The sequence below is a fragment of the Lampetra fluviatilis genome, chromosome 21 (genome assembly GCF_964198595.1).
Source record: "Lampetra fluviatilis chromosome 21, kcLamFluv1.1, whole genome shotgun sequence".
Lineage (NCBI taxonomy): Eukaryota > Metazoa > Chordata > Hyperoartia > Petromyzontiformes > Petromyzontidae > Lampetra > Lampetra fluviatilis.
In genome coordinates this window covers 11950272-11966551 of record NC_136295.1, presented here as the reverse complement: position 1 = coordinate 11966551, position 16280 = coordinate 11950272, and positions in this window count along the sequence as shown.

Genomic DNA, 16280 nt, shown 5'->3' with positions numbered 1-16280 from the left:
GGACCGGTTCAGATATTCGTCACCAATGTTGGATGTGAGCGGGAATCCGTTCGCCGTGTTTAGTAGCGCAGTGCGCTAACCACTGCCCCACCGCTCCCTATAATATACAAAGATCCTCTTATAGCCTTACGTACACACACGCACACTGTATACATAAAGAGACATATACCTATATACACGTACACACACATACACGTAGGCACTCAACTACATACATTACTATATATAAACTAGGGTTGTTAAAATCTATGTTTTTGTTGTTGCATTAGCGGTAACCGTATGAAAAACCGGTAAAAATCGGTTACCGGTTTTCCGCATATATAGAGTACAGACGCCGGGCAATAAATATAACATTTGTACCTTTTGAACGTAAAAAAAAAACTAATAGGAAAAAAAATGTTTTACCACTCGGTGACTTCGGCCGCCGTGCGGTTTGTCCGTGCCGTTCGGTGCACTCGCTACTAACATTCCACTGGGAACGGTTACCGGTTCCTGACTTTATGAAAAACCGGTTTGCCGGTTTACCGGTTATCTGATAACAACCCTCAAATAAACCAGGTCATGGCCATTGAGACAAGCATCTCAGTGTTTTAAACGTCTAACTTTCCATATGTGTGCTCTGAAGAAGAGCCATTGCTCGGAACGTCGCCTATTATATATTTTATATAATTTAAAGCCACACAGTGTTATTGATGGATGCGTTGAGTTTTGTTTAGGTCGACTGCGCTTTTGCGACACTGCTATCGCAAGCATCTGCAGCAATCATCGCCAGATAATTTGTTTACAAGTTCAAAGGGCAAATCTCCAGCGAGTTGCTCGCTGGAGCCCTGCGTGACACACCGATAGGCGCGTGCTGACGCAAACGATGCATCGATCGGCTTCGATTTAGTTTTTTTTGCTCACGATTAGCCACATCCATTTGTTCGTGCGGGAATCGATTGGTTGCGGTTATAGGAGAAACGTATACTTATTCGATTACTGTGATGATGATATTACACAGAACACATGCGAAGCATTACAAATGACGAGACGGAGGGGGCATAAACGATAACGATTAAGTAATCGATTCTTCCAACCAATCGCTCGCCTGCGATGACTTGTGCTCAGCTCAATCTCTATCCTTCGATGTGACAGCGTCGATAACACTGATCCCTGAAGAAGCTCCTCCTTGTACACACGGATGCTCCATTTATAATCACGTGACAGCTTTTTCTAAGAAGTGATGACATCACATCGCACTTATTGCACACAAAGTGCTTGCCACAAAAATGAACCCACAATGCCTTGCGAAACTCGTCGAGGGACATAAACCATCAATCACGCGAACTCCGGTGGTCAACTCCGGTGGTCATCCTCGCAGTGGCTTTTTGACGGTCAGCACATCGCGCGCTTTCAGATGCGCTTCTGCGGCCGTCTGGAACGCTCTTCCTTCCGATATTAGGAGCGATGCACTTTTAAATCATTTACATTGAAAACTAATTTCTTTACAACTGCTTTTTGTGTTTAGTTTGTTGTCCTTCCCCGCACCTCCGATTAGCACTGTTGGCTAGTTACGACGCTCAAGAAGTTCAACATACATACATCACGGCGCCTGCCCCTGGAGCTCACTGATGGGTTACAGCAGGGCAGTACTGTGGCAAAGGTCATACTGGCTGGCCACGATGATGATGATGGTGGTGTTAATGATAATGATTAAGATGATTTATATCATGAGTTTTTATGAAAAGGTCTCTGTGTGAAAACGAAAGCAATACTGGCTTTTAGCTGTCACTTCGCGTTCCAATGTGGTATAGCCTACAGCACATTGTCGTGTTTGTGTTGCCGTCACGTGTCTTTTACGTGTTGCCGCACGTGGATAATGGCGGTGTGTTCGTTGCGGTGTGGTTGGTGAGCGGCTGGTTTGTCGTGTTCTATCTAACACCAGCTCTTGTTGTGTTACTGTGTTGCTGTTGTTGTTAGTGTTGTTATTGTCGCTGTTGTTTGTATTGTCGAGTTTTGTGGTTGGTACCGCGAGGACTGTAGTTTGGGAAACTCTTGAGTTTAAAGGGAGACACAACCCAATGCATTAAAACAGGTCTTCTCTATGAGCTACACACTTAGACTGCGTGTCATAATATCAAGACAAATAATTTGAAGTCACAATCAGCTGTGCCTCCACATCACGCTGTGGCGTTGCCGTCACTACAGCGAAACTGCCGTACACTTTAAAACAATGCATTGTGGGAGGCAGCTCTAACATGGCTCACATATGCAGATTCGTGATATTCTTTTCACAGAATCAACTTTAATCTGTTTCGCTGCCATAGAACAAAGTTAAAGTTGAATTTATTTTATATATTTCCATATTAATCTTGATTTAAAGCTTTCGTGACTGCAGTAATTCATACTCTTTGGGTCTTTCGGTAAAGTCACGTAATTAGCAATAATAGATCACGACGTTTCAATCGTTTCGATCGCAACACAAGCAATCGACGATCGCAACACAGGCAATCGACGATTGCTTGTGTTGTGATCGAAACGTCGTGATATATTATTGCTATTTACGTGCCTTGACCGGAAGCACCAAAGAGTATATATTTCCATATGGTGCAAGAATCAATGCTATGTTGTATTGCCTATACTATCCGGGTCGCCGATTTCAATATATATTTTAAATATTGTTGCAACCCAATATATTTATGTATTTTAAATATGTATTGGGTTGCAACAATATTGGGTGTCGCGGTTGTGTTGTTTAGTCAATCGGTGTGTTTTTGGGTTGTACTGCGCTAATCTTTGGCATGATGTCCGACGTTTCGATCGAGAGGAGGTGAGCTGCTTGGGTCAGCTAACGAAAGAGCGTCCCATCACCTGCCGAGAGCGAAACGTCGAGCACCGCGCCGCTGAATACTACGCGGCACAACCCGCAAGCACATGGGGGAGCGCCATTTTGAGTTGCGCCTCTGACTCGCATGGACCAATGGGAGCGCGTTTCACTGCGAGCAAAAATGGCGGCCGCCACAGCCCCTCATTGCGCGGCAACAAAGCGATTTCTTTAAGACCCTTTATCAATCCACTGCTGGATGAACGTCTCCCCACGACTGTATATACATCTACACACATATATCACAAAATAATCATTAGCGTCGATGTGAAGATAATTTTGTTACTCATATTCTCTCCACAACGACGCTCATGATTATTGTACGTGTTGTGTTTTGTCGAGTGTTGTGTCCAACTTCGGACCCGTGTCTAACAGTGCCCTTGCCTACAAACATCCGGTAGTTCGTCAACATTGGTTTAAGCAAGGGTTCACTCTGCTTCCGCTGATTTACACGAGACACTGAATTTCGAAACCAGTCGAGTGGTTGATTGCATTAATCCGTGCAAATGCTGTTGAAAAAATGTGACTCGCAGAATACCGTGTGCTCGATGAGATGGGTAAAAACACACACACTTGCCATTGTTACAACTGTGGGATGGAGACCTATTGTAGTCGTGTTATTTATTTGTTCTGATATATGTGTACGTGTGATCGCTTTGATGCTGAGCACGTCGGCTGTATCGTGCATGACCACCCAGTTGATAATTATCGAGCCTCGCCCAATTAAATGGTGCCTGGCGATAATTGTTTTTTGAGTCGCCATGTGGATTTGAACGGGTGACCAAAATTAGGTAAGGAACTGCTCTCTACAAATGGATTCGGAAGCTGTAACCCTGACCCCATAAAGCCAGTGCTGTGTGTTTTGTACTGCTGTTTGTCTACGTGTTTGTCTCGTGCTAAGTGTTGTTGTTGTCTCCTTTATGTTAACCAGGAGATGAAATAAACCCATTGAGCACACGTGGAACAACATTGCCTTCTTTTGCAAAGGGCGACCTGAGTTGTCACCAACAACTATTTGAGGGCCCAATATTTATAAAATGTGTAAGTCTAACACACGTAGGCTAAAGTCAACAATAAAGTCATACCGTGACAATGTGTGTGTGTTTGTTAAAACTGTGTTCATGCCTCGGTGTTTGTTTAATAATGATGTGCGTGTCGGTTATTGAACCCATGTTTTATGTATCATGCCTTATATATTAGTGTTTTTGCTGTTACTGTATGCGTTTGTTTACATGCCTTTGTTTGTCTTCAGTTGTTTGTGTTTATTTGCTAACCTTTCTATTGTTATGTGTTTGTGTGTTTAAAATTGTAATTTCTTGGTATGTTTCAATATTAATTTGTGTTTGGACTCGTGTGCCTCTTTGTTTACGTGTTAGTTTTGTTTACATCTATATTTTGTTTACATATTTGTGTACGCGTGTATACCCGTGTTTGTTTCTTTGCCTCTGTTTTGTTGACTTGTTTATCTTCCTACGTGTTTATTCCATATTTACTCCTTTCATTCCTTCGTGTTCGTGTGTGTTTATATATTTTTGTTTGCATTTTGACTGCTTGTGTTGTGGTTATTGCAAACATGATGCCTTGTATAAAGGTGTCAGTTTTTGTACCAGTTGAAAGGGTAAAACCCTATTACTACTGTGTTTATATCTGTTTGTGCATTTATTTATGAATGTGTTTATTGACGTGTTTACTCGATCATTCCACGAACCCTGCGGTCTTGCCAACGCCGTCGCTCCAGACACCCAGTGGGGTCCTAAATTGGATCTGCAGGGGTCTGAATGCGATCTGTATCTGGGGTGTCGGGGTCTGTTAATAAGATCCCTGTCGGGGGGAGGGGGTTGTATGGGGTTGTCATGGGATATGTGAACGTGTCTGTAGGAGTGAGTGGGTCTCACGCATTGAGAGGGCACTATAGAACTTTACGTGAAGTCTGTAGGGGATATTTGTAGGAGTCTGTATGGGTTTAAGGGGTAGCCCCTACAGACACATATAGCCTATGCTCACGTGCACGTGTATACATGCGTGCGTGTGTGCGTGTACGACATCGTAATATGTACCTCCAGTGTTACGTATATGGCAGTATATATACAATATATGCATTGTGTGGTATTTATAACCGCGGAGCTGATGAAGGGAGAGCCACCACTGGTCCAGATGTCACTCGCTACTCTCTTGTTATATCCGTGATCGGTAATCCAACTCAGGTTGCCGGGTTCGAAGCGTAGTGTGCCAACTACTTTACCACCGCTCCACCCCACAGTTACTCGACGGATATACACACCAGTAATCTTGGTTCCTTCGGTAAAGTCACGTAGGTAAAGAAAATAATAAATCAAATAAAAAATAAAAGATAAAAAGAAATAAAATTAAATCTAGAATATACACCAGTATCTTATTATTTGAGCGTATGGCATTACAGTACAGTGTATATATATACAGAGTATACAAAAGACAAACATCCCATGTATATAGCCATCAAGGCTGCTGGGGTAATTGCTGTTAGCGAGCACCTATTAAGGCCGGGACGGCACACGATGGACGGAGTGGTGTGGCGAACACAACGTACGTACAAAGACACCCGTATAGCCTTTACCGGACTGTTGGGGCAAGTGCTGTTTGCGAGCACCTATTATAGGACCGGCACGCTACACGAAGGGGTGCGTGGCGAGCACCACACCCGGCCGCCTTTGTCTCCCCAGTGGCGATGTTTACACACAGGCGAGAGAGTGACAGTCATAGAGGAATCGGGTCGGCCTTCCAGTTCACATTTCTATCCGAATTCGACAAAGATGTCATTCGACCACGAACTATTTTGTACAAAAATCAATAATTACAACAACAATAAAAACTAATAACACGCACGTATTTCTATAAGTCTTTCTTAAAAAAATAATCTTTGATCAAAGTGTCCATCAGAATAAATATTATTGACGTTCTTTATAACACAGCGGCGAGTAATAACTGCGTGAAGGGACGCAGTAAAGTGACATAACAATGGCGATACGCAACGACACGTGACCAAGTCCATCCAATCACAGCCACGTATCATTGGCCAACTCCGCTGCGGTTACCTACTGGATTCCATCCAACGGTGGATAGAGATTGCGTCTTTATTTATTTCAGCAGGAAGGGCCCAAATGAAGATCTATTGTTTCATGGGTGCCCTGCAACGGTACACATCTTAGTTACACAATCGAGGTTCAAATAGGTGGCGATACAGAGATCGGAGAGTATCGGTACAAAGATCGAGTATCGGTTCGTGTGTTTTACAGGTTTTAGAAGTAGGGGACCGCTCGAAAACGTAAACAACAACAACAACAAAAATACACAAAGCATGACGAGAGTGCACTTTTTTACGAACAAAACTACATTAACAGAAACAACGTCATTTCACAAATTAAAACACTGAATCGGTAAACATGAAACTTTAAGTGCGATCCACACACAAGAGACACGGGCTCACTATTCTCTTGCCCAGGGGTTGGAAACCAAAGTAACAAGAGGATCCATTATTTTCTAATTCGGTAAAAAAACCTCGATATTTCAACAGCCGCAATGCCACGGCGGTGAATACGAGATGGTGGTCCTTAATAAATAACTGTCACGAAGCAGTTCTTAATGAGCCGCATGCGGTTCCAGAGCCGTAGGTTGTCGACCCCTACCCATGGTAAACTGGACTTTAATGGTGAACTGGACTTACATGGTGAACTGGACTTTCATGGTGAACTGGACTTACATGATAATTGGTTTTTTACCCTTTTATCTGGCAACAAAACTGACACCTTTTTTTACGAGGAGTCATGTTTGCATGGACCACAATACCTGCAGTCATAATGCAAACAAAAAACATAACTCTGATAATGTATGGTGTAAATTTTGTTGCCAGATAAAAGGGTAAAAATCCAATTATCATATTTTTTACTGGCAAATGAGGTACCAATGGTGGACTTACATGGTGAACTGGACTTATATGGTGAACTGGACTTCCATGGTGAACTGGACTTCCATGGTAAACTGGACTTCCATTGTGAACTGGACTTACATGGTGAACTGGATTTCCATGATGAACTGGATTTCCATGGTAAACTGGATTTCCATGATGAACTGGATTTCCATGATGAACTGGATTTCCATGGTGAACTGGATTTCCATGGTGAACTGGATTTCCATGGTGAACTGGACTGCCATGGTGAACTGGACTTCCATGGTAAACTGGATTTCCATGATGAACTGGATTTCCATGATGAACTGGATTTCCATGGTGAACTGGACTCACATAGTGAACTGGACTCCCATGGTGAACTGGACTGCCATGGTGAACTGGACTCCCATGGTGAACTGGACTCCCATGGTGAACTGGACTGCCATGGTGAACTGGACTTCCATGGTCAGGAGTTGGCAACCAAAATAACAAGAAGAGCCATTTTTGTTTTGTTTTGGTCCTCAAAGAGCCACGGCATGCGGCTTCGGAGTCGCAGTTGTCCGACCCTCTTTCTCCTCCCCGATGGCCTACGAGGGCTACGTCTTGCAAGGACGCTGAGTTTGAGGAGTGAACGTGGCTATGGGGGTTTTATTGCCCTCCTCTCGGGGGGGGGCGGGGTGGAGAACGATTTCGTTGCGAGAAAGCGCAGCCCCAACAGAAAAGGCGTCGTACGCGATCTTCCCAACAGACCGAATCAGACGCGGGGAGTTTAAAGAGGCATTCTCTCCCGCATCTCCGACGAGCACGGCTGGCTACGTGCGGTGCGAAAGAAGTTTAACACACAGCACATACATCCAGCCAAATGACTGGAGTTGCATTATTGGCATCGTTATTACGATGATCATCACCATGATAATCATCACCATCATCACCATGATTATCATCGGCGATTTCCGAACAAATGTTTTTCAGCATCAGCAGCCGTTTTGAACCGGTTTCGACTCATCGGGGTCTCGTCAGCAGAGTCGGTGGACCTGGTGGCAGCCTGTGTGGCGGTCAGCGTGATGTGGATATCGGTGGCCTCCGGTTGAACACGCATGCCAGCACCCCGTATCACTTGCACAGCATATACTGGGCCGTATGCGTGTGTTTTTGTTACACGTGTGTCTATTCACGATACTTTAACGTTCGTACGATATATATGATGTGTATACGCAGCACGTAAACGTGTACCCACTACTGACGTGTATACAGCACCATATAACATTGTAGTTCTATATGTATACACCAGTTATACGACAATAACCTTGCACACAACAACGGCGCGTGTGCATGTACAGTGCGTGCGTTTTTCCGATGAGCACATCACGTCGGACGCTCGGTTCGCACTCGGGCTAGAGACGGCCTCGCGTCGTGGAGATACCGCGCTGGTGCGAGGTGGTCCCAGGATGGCGGCACGGCAATGTATTCTCGAATCCATCTGTGCGGAGCGTTGAGTGTTATCCCCCCCCCCCTCCACGTGGTCACAGCAGTGCGGGTTTTCTTCCCGCGTGAAGCTAAAACTGTCGATCGTGCGATTTGTGTTTTTGACAAACGGCCCCAATGTGTAACACATTCACGACCAGTATCATCCATGATACAAGGTTTTTTTTTTGGGTTAGATCGTGTAACGCCTTTTGGCGTCCTCTGGTCTAACACCGTTTGAGACAAGGCTCAAAAGAAAGCTGTCTCTGGTGTGGACCAATCAGTTTCAAAGACAATGCATTTATTATCAGATTATGTTTTTTGTTTGCATTCTGACCACAAGCATTGTGGTTAATGCAGACATGATTCCTTGTAAAAGGTTTCAGTTTGGTGTTTTAACATCTTAACACCTGTTTTGTTGCCAGAAAAAAGGGGAAAAATCCTATTATCATATAAATGTGTCGTGAAACCCGCCACCACCCGACCACAGCCAATTAGTCAGGTTTGTCACGTAAACAGAACGTGCCAATTCGTCACTAGTACAGTTGGAGAGGAAACATTTACAGATTGGCATGTTCTGTTTACGTGACATACCTTACTAATTGGCTGTGGTCGGGTGGTTGCGGGTGTAACGACACATTTATATATTTACGCGATCTAACACAACAACAACAACAACAAAAACTGCATCACGAGCCCCGATGTAGCGCCACCCCCCCCCCCCCCGCACAAAAACGAGTTGTGAGTCTCGATGGCCCTTCCCAAGATGAATAAATGGCATTGTTATTGTTAATGATGACTAGTGGTGTTGTTGTCCCGTGCAGTACATATACACATCACTGGACGGCATCTAATACAGAGTACATGTAGACCGCCGAGATTGAGTGAATGATAAACATTGCATGGAATGTTCTAGAACTATTTGAACAAACTTTATTATTTGCCTATAAGAGGAAAATACGAAAACTACAACTTTAGAATGAGGGAATGATAGTGGTGTACGTTTTGCTAGGGTGCAAGAATCTAAATATGGAATTATAATTGAAAGTACATCCACCGTGGAGATGGATCAGCGAAACGAGCTCGCGGTGCAGAAATTAGCCGGGAGGATTTTCCCCATCGGAAGATGCTCAGGAGATGGTGGCGGTTTGGGAAGGCCTTTATCATGCAGCAGTGGATTGACCCTGGCCGATGATGATGATGATGATGATGTTATTGTTGTCTATGTGTATGGACCCACCGAAACATTTCAGGAGATATGTGTCCCTTTTGTAACCCCCCCCCCTCCCCCCTTTTAGGAAATGTTTGTAAACAAGAGTCGTGAAGTTCGTGTTTTAACGCGAGTGTGACCCTAGAGTCGAGATAAAGCACAAGCCGGTCCCCGCTGTCGATTGCCCCGTGCTATCGGCACGATGTCAGAGACGTTTACGCTCCACGTGGGCGCGATGGAGAGCTCTCTGTTTCATCTCGCGAGGACAACAACACCAACCGCACACCACCCGTCGCCCCCCGTGTGTGTCTGCCACAACCCTGCATCCCTGCATGGGGTTGCTCCTCTGATGAACCCCGAGCCGCGGAGTTCTGTCTTGTTGGTGGTGTACTCGCGCGCGCCTACAATAAACGCTCTTCCGAATGTTATCCGCACGCTCGACTCAGTTTAAGAGGAGGGGGGTGGTGGTGGTGAATGGTGAAGCGAGAGGGAGGCGAAGAGGCGAACTCTTCGCACGCACAGGGAGAGCGAGAGAGGGAGAGAGACACGGACACTCACATGCACAGTTATAGATCGACACACGAGTGGTAAATACCACTGCAGATCCACAGGGACACATATACACGTGTAAAGATACACACATAGTAGTAACTTTGTCTCGCATTTATATATATACAAATATCAGCTGTATATAGCATTAACAGGCTGGAGTGGCAAGTGCTGTTAGCGAGCAATTATGAAGGCCGGCACGGCACACGAAGCGTTGTGGATGGCCGGCACCACGCCCGACCGCCTTTGTCTCCCTAGTGGCGATGTTTACGCACCGCACCAGCTACTCATTTGAGTGAACAATATGGGATAATGCCCGGGACCGGTTCAGACAATCGTCACTGATGTCGGCCGTGAGCGGGAATCGAACCCTGGTGGGCCGGGTTCGACAATTGCGCCACCGCTCCCCCCCCTCCTCCTCCACACACACAACACACACGGGCTAAGTACCCGAGAGACAGAGACGGAGAGAGAGGGCTGCTCTGGGAGAGTGCGTTCAACCACCTTCATCACGCCGCCGATTCACGGACGGACGGAGCTCAACGCGAGTCGCCAACTCGGACTCTTTGTTTGGACTGCAGGAGGAATCCGATGAGCTCCCAAGCTCTTCGTCAACAGATGTCCCAGTATGGGGCGAGTCAGCAAGGTTACAACTGCAAACAAAGCCAAACAAACGATCGGAGCGCACGATCGAGAAAAATGGTAAGCAAGCCACTAAAATCATACATACGTAATCAATACTTTACTGATATGAGTCCGATTTTTTTTAAATCAACCTTGGGGCAATGGCAGCAAAACAAGAAGGAAACGGTTCCCAGAGCACTTCAAGATCACGCCACGTAGCCGTCACATCGACCTGGAATCTCATCCATACCGACCATACCGCATCGCGCGCGAGAGACGTGGGGGGGGGTGCAGGACTCTATTGTGCCAGCCAGCCCAATACATCATCGGGGTCTATCTCTCATCTCAAAGGGTTCATCTGCCCATTATTATTTACGAGGTTTTTTTTTCTCCCCCCGCCCCCCCCCCCCTCTCTATCCCGTCAGTGAGTGCGCGCCGGCGATTTACGCTCGAGCGCGTGGGGAGCGGTGGCGCAGCGGTTAGCGCCGCGCCGCGCCGCGCTACGGAACCCGGCGGCACGGGGTTCGATTCCCGCTCACGGCCCAACACCGGCGACGTTTATTTGAACCGGTCCTGGGCCTCCCCTAGGTCGACTCAGCCTCAATTGAGTACCCGGTGCGGTGTGTTATACATCGTCAGTAGCGAGATAAAGACGGTCGGACGTGGTGCTGGCCTGTTCCGGCCTTCGTAAGTGCTCAATAACAGCACTTGCCCCAACAGTCTGTACAGGCTATAAGGGGGATCTTTGTATTTGTCTCGAAGCCGTGTGGGGAGTGCTGCACTACGAACCCGGCGTCCTGAGTTCGATTCCCGCTCATCGCCAACATCAGTGACAACGAATATATGAACTAGTCCTGGGCCTCTTCTAGGTCGACTCAGCCTGAAATTATAACCTGGTGCAAAATCTAAAACATTAGAACTGAGAGATAAAGACGGCCGAGCGTGGTGTTGGCCACCCCACCCCCCAGTTTGCTGTTCCGGCCTTCATAGGCGCTGCTACTCACTGACAGCTCTTGCCCCAACAGTCCGTTCAAGGCTACCCGGGAGGTATTTGCCTTTACAGTCTTAAACGTGAATAATATCTCGAGCATGATGGGAAACATCCATAATGATAGCAGAATCATAATTATAACAATGCAGGCTGCAAAACTCTAAGTTGCGAAAACGATACACACAACGTACACACACACACACAACGCACACACAACATACACACACACAACGCACACACACACACACAACGCACACACACACAACGCACACACAACATACACACATACAACATACACACACACAACGCACACACACACACAACGCACACACACACACACACGTGTTCTGTGCGCTTCCTACAAAACTGCGTGCCTCGTTTGAAGCGTAGCTGCTGTTAAAGTTTCGGAGCTGTTGTTAAAGTTGCGTAAACGAAACCCCCGTAAAGTTTTACGATGCTGCTGCTGCTGTGACAGTGGTGCACCACACAACTCAAGCACAGTACAACAACACAACTCTCAACCACAGTACAACACCACAACGCATCTCCACCACATTCCCCAAATGACACGGTCGTGAACATCGTTGTGGGCTTCTCAGATCGTTCTCTCGACGTTCTGCTGTGGAAGTTATCGGTTTCAGCGCAAAGATACAATGACATCGCATTGCAACTGTAGATGATGATTGCACTCCTGTAATAACGCCGTGCCTGCAACGTAGCCCCTTGTCATTCCACTGCTGGATGAATAAACTCTCCAACGTTGTGTGGTCGTCGTGGGAGATTGTTGGACTGTGCCTCACCACCCTGGTGCGGGCAGCTTCGTGAAGAGGGGAGGGCGTGAAAGGTGCAAGATTGGTTCGGATATCTCTCGCCACTGATGTTCACCGGGACTGTGAATTGAACTCAGTGTTGCCGGGTTCGTAGCGACCCACACTCACTGCATCCCACGTCGTTCCGGCAAAAAACAAGTGTTCATTGCATTCATTCATTCATCTTTGTCATGCGTGCAGACGCGCCTTTGCAGATGTCTGTATTTGTTTAATAATGCATTATGTGTGTATGTATATATATATGAATCTGTCGTGATGAATTGCGTGTGTTGCATGTATATATCGATAATACATATATAGACCATCACGGACGACTGATGCACCGTAAAAGTATATACTAGAAGGGCTATACATCTATATTTATCGGTGCAGCTATAAATAATCGAGCTTTTAACTGCAGGAAAATCCGACAACCAACATGTACTTACAACCAGACAATTGTATTTTAAACAAAACATGGATTTAAACTCAAATGTGAGATATCCGACAAATGCGATATCTGCGACAGCGAGCGGTGTCACTCACGGGACATGCCTGGCCGAGACTTGCACAGCACACACACAGCACACACACAGCACACACACACACATCACACACACAGCACACACACAGCACACACACAGCACACACACAGCACACACACACACAGCACACACACACACACAGCACACACACACAGCACACACACACAGCACACATACAGCACACACAGCACACACGGCACACACACACACGGCACACACACACACGGCACACACACGGCACACACACGGCATACACACACACAGCACACACACACAGCACAGCACACACAGCACCAACACACACAGCACACACACAGCACACACACACAGCACACACACACAGAACACACACACAGCACACAGCACACACACAACACACACACACACAGCACACACAGCACACACACACACAGCACACAGCACACACAGCACACACACACACAGCACACACACACACACAGCACACATACAGCACACACAGCACACACACGGCACACACACGGCACACACACGGCACACACACGGCACACACACACAGCACACACACAGCACACACACAGCACACACACAGCACACACACAGCACACACACACACACATAGCACACACAGCACACATCACACTCACAGCGCACACACACACACGCATCATCAAGTGGACCGAGTATTTTGCCTCTCGTGGAGTGTGACGTTAAAGCCGACAGAAAGCGGGCTTTGTCCGCTTTCAGTTACCACTCTTCCCAAATGCATCTGGTTGTAGGCATGTGTGTACAGTACATGCATCGGCATTTTGGAGACAAAGGCGGCCGGGCGTGGTTGCTGGCCACCCACCCACCGCTTCGTGTGCCGTGCCGGTCTTCATAGGTTTCTCGCGGACAGCACTTGCCCCAAAGGTCTGTTATGTCTGCACGAGGGATCTGTGTGTGTGGGTGTGTGTACTTTATGCGACGATAACCAACGCAGCATAATCCCAACTTCTATTCGCAGACTCACGTACACGTGCATAGTGTTGTACAAATGTACACGTGTGTGTGTGTTGTGTGTACATATCCATGTGTGTGTGTCGTGAGCTATCAGCCTTCCTCTGCCGTGATATATATATGTATATATGCTATCGTATGCTTGTTGATAGCTACATAATGTGTTGTGATAATGTGCACACGAACCACACGCCATGCGCGTGGTAAAACATGCAAATTAACGCGTTTTGATGATAATGCACGCGACGTCCTTGAATCTGATTAGTGTGGGCCAATTAGTTTCAAAGACGAAGCGTACATTGTCATCAAGAAAACATGTTTTGCCACGAGCATTTGTCCAGTTAACGCAGACTCGATGACTTACAATAGCTGGCGTCTATTTGGCTGTTTGAACATCTGAGCACCTCCTATATTATTAACTGAGAGGGTGTAAAGCATCACTATTGTTTCATCGCCTCGATCCCGGCAAGAAAAGGTCACATAGGCCGCAACACACTCGGCACTAACACCGCAGCCTTTCTTCGTAACATAGTTTCTTTTAAGGCCAAAGTGTTATCCATAATAGAGTATTTTTGGGGGTTAGATCGTGTAAATATAAATGTGTCGTTAAACCCGCCACCACCCGCCACACCTCTATTATCGATGATATTGGTCGCGAACGCCTACCTGTTAAACTGGCCACAGGTGTTGTTGACTAAAGTGTTGAGTTTAAGTTTTTTGAAAATATGTATAATAGACCGATGTTTTTTTCTGCTGGAGATGTAAGTTCATATTGTTGGGGGTTAATAAAAATAACAATTGGGGCATTCCAAGAAAATTTACCAAATGCACAGTTAGTTTTTAATTGACACGTGAGAAAGGTTTCTATGAAGATACGAGTATCAAAAAACAACTTCGGTGAGTAAAACCAAAAATATTGTCTTCATAGATTGATAAAAAAAAATTAAATGTAGGTGACAATATCAAGCGTATGTTGAACTTCTTTCACGCCGTACGTAGCTAACCGCGCTCAGCGGAAGTGCGGGGGTAGGACAACAAACTAAACACAACAAGCAGTTCTAAAGAAATGAGTTTGCAATCTAGGTGATTTAAAAGTGCATAAAGTTCCAGTGTATTCCTCCGTTTAGCACGGTTGGATACGTACGGTGCGAACGAAGTTCACTTGCATACATACATGCAATGTCGTTGTGCTGTACAGGCTTTCCTCGCTTTGCGCGGGTGCGGTTTGTGCGATTTCGTGTCGATGCGGCGAACATATTTATACCCAAAATTCGCAATATGCGGTTTGAATTCATTCATATGCGGCTATACGGTCGGACGCGTGACATCTTTGTGTAGAGTACTGCACGCGCTACTCGGCAAACAGCTGTCCGGTCGTGCGGTTTCGTTTTGTGCCCTTTTTGGAACGCATCTACCGCATAAAGCGAAGGACACGTCTATTAGATATTCATCATCACGATCAGCCATGCTCTAGCCACTGCTGGGTGAAGGAATCTTCACGCCGTGACCATCTCTCACGGTCTCGCGATGCGGCTATTGGGCCTTAACTGATAAAACAAAAATTTAAAAAGTTTATAGTTTAAACAGTTTAGTTTAAATCCTCACGGACGTGCTCTCTCCCCGGGCTGTCATTCCGCCCTTAGTCTCGACCACCGACGATCCGCCTGCCCAAGTCCACTCACCGTCTGCGTCTCAGTGGGATTCCACGCGTGCATCTCTCTGCGCGCTTATTTGCGCACTCACCCTCGCTTGCATTTCACAGTCTTCGCGAGCGTCCACGTTTTCTGATCGTATAATGTTCAAATCGTTTGGTGGTCCTCCGTTGGCAGTGATGTAACAGGCATGAATAACAAAACACCGTAGATAATATTCGTCGGTAACATTGCCCTAAAAGGAACATATATAATGTGCGACGTTTCGGGCAACGACCCTCCTTCATAACATCTTCATGGCTCCTCATCCACAGCACATTTTCAGAATAAACACTTCAGCCGAGACACAACAATCATCGCACCTCCTGGTTTTGGCACTCCATCTCGAAGACACCGCTGTAAACCACCAACCCGCATCACCCGATCACCATCATCAGACCGATGCGTACATCTCCTGCATAAATGGACAATAAAAAACACAAGCCACTGGAGTGCGATTTGCGGCCATGCGACCACAAACGATGGACCGCACAGTAAACCCATAGAGATGCACACAGACCAATAGAAATACATTAAAGACACGAGCCACAGTGGTGCGATCGCCGCCATGCACCCCATGCTATGGATCCGCAGAGTTGAACCCGCTGTGGTCTGCGCTGCTTTAACGGAGGAG